We start from the raw sequence: 3,455 nt of genomic DNA on the forward strand, positions 1-3,455 counted from the left end.
TATTAAGGGGATGGCCTCAGCATTTTTTCCTTTAAGAAACTCACCCAAAGCAAGGAACAAAATGCGGCAATCACTATTCAAGACAGTGTCAAAATCATTCAGACATCAAAACAGGATATTGTAGTTCATGTGTTCTTTAATACAAACAGCTACTATCTTCCCTTTAGCTTAATTAAGGGGTCGCATATCCTTACAATTAAAGATAATTGCAGAGTGTAAAAACTGCATTGTGATTATAGAAACACAGAATGAAGCTTGGTGACTACAAGACAAAGACCTCATCAACTGAACACCTTGGAAATGTGTAGCCTTTAAAATACAATTCCTCCTCTCTACAGCTTTTTCTTTTTATAGAGCCTCCTTCTTTCTTTATTCCCAACAGAAATACATTGTTCAAAGTCTTGACTGATTGGAAACTAAGCTGTGGTTCTTCCTTAAATTTTTTTAAGTTCATAAGTATCAATGGTGCTTCTTTAAATCATTTAGAAGTTGAGTTTGTTCTAAAATCAGGGTTCACTGCATTATTGTTTTGTGGTTCCTTTGGAAACCCTGTCAAAAATATCTTGCTAAATCTCATTTTGTTAAATAAAGTCAGTATCTTTCACTTAAAATTATTTACGTAGACAGAAGAAGCCAGCTTTAGATGCTATGAAATGTGAAGCACAGGTGTTTTTGCCTGATCAGACACACAGCTTCGATTTAGGGGCACTGCAATAGAAAAAGCAAGGTGATTTTTTTTTTTTTTTTTGCATACTGAATAGGCACTCTAGCTTGATAAACATCATGTTGGATTTTTCTCTCTGAGACTTTATATAAAGATTTGTAGAACTAACTTACTCGGATAAAAGAAGGAGAAGGAGGGTAAAAGAAATTGTAAAGAAGCCATTTTAATTTCTCTTTAAATTGACAGAGGCCGATTTCTATCATAAGTTTACATGAGCTTCTCTAAAGAAAAGGTACATGCGTTGCAATGCCACAAGCCACGAGCGTGTTCTCTTTCTTGAATGAAATATGAGTATTCAATAAAACAACAAATTGGCAAAGAGCTAAATCTTTAAACTGCTTCAGCTACATGTCATCGTTTCCTTACAAGACCTGATCAGCTTTATTTATCAAAGCAGCATCCAGCAGTGTCCCTCAAACTAAGCACATGAAGTCGACAAAGCGACAGGACTCAAAATGTGGTGAACGAATAACTGTAAATAAAAATCTCCAAGGAGAGTTCATTTGGAAAAAAAAAAAAATCAATTGGTAAATAAACAAACATCTGGGCAATCTTCTAAAAAATTGTCAATTCCCCAAAATGAATAAGGTCACCTTCGCGTCCTATCCAATGTGTCGTTGGTCAGTGGTAACACTTCAAACTATCAAAGTGAGTTCGTGGAAATGCATATAAATTAGACATTGATTTGGGCTTAATATATTCATTTTCTAAATAATATGCAAATTTGTGTAAACCTAGATTTTTTAAATAAGATTTAAAGGCTGTAAACTCCGCAATCTCACAGTTTACATGTTAATGTGGTAATTCAATTCAACAAACATTTATTGAACTCCTAGCAAAGTACTGTGCTGGGTATTATGGGAGCATCACGGTACCGTTTAGGGAACATACAACTAGGAGGTGAGATAGCAGGAACAGAGTGTCATTTTGCCCCTGATATTATACCTATATTAGCAGTTAATGCAAAATGAGATAACATATGGAACAACTAACACTTGTAAGGTGTCTTTTTCTTTATATGACACCGTCCTTTAATGTGGACTTTCCTGTAACATCGCCATTGAAACTTGGGTGGATAAGAGTTGGAAATAATATCTTGCTTTCTTTCTTACTTTAAATGAGAAAATTTTCTCTGGATAAGCTATACATTTATCCATTTTTGAATCAATTCTTCTTTATGTAAAATTCTATGTGTTTCATATTTTAGGTTGTGGTTTTAACAATTGAGTTGAACCACACCGCCGCCATCGTAGGTCGCATGCATGCTCCGGGCAAGGGCCTGTCCCAGTTGGTTCTGCTCTACCACTGCAGCACCCCCATCTGGCTGAAGCTGACGTCTGATGACGTAAAGGAGCAGATCTACAAACTGGCCAAGAAGGGCCTGACACCCTCGCTAATTGGTGTGATCCTGAGAGACTCACATGGTGTTGCACAAGTACGTTTTGTGACAGGCAATAAAATCTTGAGAATTCTTAAGTCCAAATGACTTGCTCCTGAACTTCCTGAGGAGCTCTATCATTTAATGAAGAAATCTGTTGCTGTTCGAAAGCATCTTGAGGGAAACAGAAAGGATAAAGATGCTAAATTCCATCTGATTCTGCTTTAGAGCCTTATTCACCGGTTGGCTCGATATTACAACACCACCCCCACTGGAAATACAAGTCATCCATAGCCTCTGCCCTGGTTGCATAAATTTGTCTGTTTACTCAAGCAATAAAATCATTGTTTAACTAGGAAAAAAAATGAGTTGATGAATTGTTCACTGCTTTCATTGAATTTGCCTTAGTAAACACTGACTTCAACTGACAATATTTGGCATTAACATACAATTCGCTTTCATAGAATGATCATATAAAATACATTGAAAAGAATGAAAAATGGTGAAAAGGATAAGGCTATTAAAAAACAAAAAGTAGACAAAAACACAGCAACCACTCACTGAACACAATGGGAATTTTCTGATGAGTTAATCCATCCACTTAAGGCGGTGTATCCACAGATATTTCAAACATAGCACAATGCTTTTTCCTATTAATGAAGTGTATAGACCAGCCGCATGTATCCTATTTCAATGAGTTACTATTTTTACTTTGTCAGTTGTATTATGCAAGTATAGCAGAATGACAGGAAACCTGGGAATTCACACCTTTTGACCTTCTGTCTCTGTGAAGCATTTGTTTACAGTCCTTTTATATATGGTAGTTTCTTTAATTCTCAGATCTATCTTTCAGAGCAAATATAATTATTATACTATTTGTTCATCGGAGACAACGGAAACTCAAAAAGATTAATGATTTGGCCTAATTCACAAAGGTACTGAAGGGCAGTACTTGAATGGCAAGCCACATTTTTAGGATCTCAGAAAACAACCTCTTTCCACTGTACCTGTCTGCCTTGATTAAGATCAGGAGATATAACCAACAACTGTGAATCTCTCATTTTAAGTAACCAAGGGGAATTTTCTTCATTTTCTTATTTCCTTCCTTTTATAACTGTACTTTAAAATTCAGGAATAAGGTTATCTTTTAGTCATACAACATTAAGAATCAAAATAAGACCTTTAAAACAATTACTGTTATGCATTCTGATAGGAATATAGATGTGATTCTATGGAGGCTAAGATTCTCACACGTAAGTTTAGGACATATCCATCACTGATCAATAAGAATTTATTGTGTTATTTTCATACGATCTAGACTGCTCTGGGTGCCACAGGAGATAGAAAAATAAC

The 3,455-nt window shown here is 35.6% G+C and overlaps 1 pseudogene; it reads left to right on the top strand.

Annotated features, from left to right (window-relative positions):
- Nucleotides 1-1,979: 1,979 nt before the first annotated feature.
- On the top strand, nt 1,980-2,416 carry LOC112395120 (40S ribosomal protein S13-like; annotated as a pseudogene).
- The last annotated feature ends 1,039 nt before the right edge of the window (nt 2,417-3,455 follow it).

This window comes from Neophocaena asiaeorientalis, unplaced genomic scaffold, assembly GCF_003031525.2.
Source record: "Neophocaena asiaeorientalis asiaeorientalis breed wild unplaced genomic scaffold, Neophocaena_asiaeorientalis_V1.1 scaffold250, whole genome shotgun sequence".
Classification (NCBI taxonomy): Eukaryota; Metazoa; Chordata; class Mammalia; order Artiodactyla; family Phocoenidae; genus Neophocaena; species Neophocaena asiaeorientalis.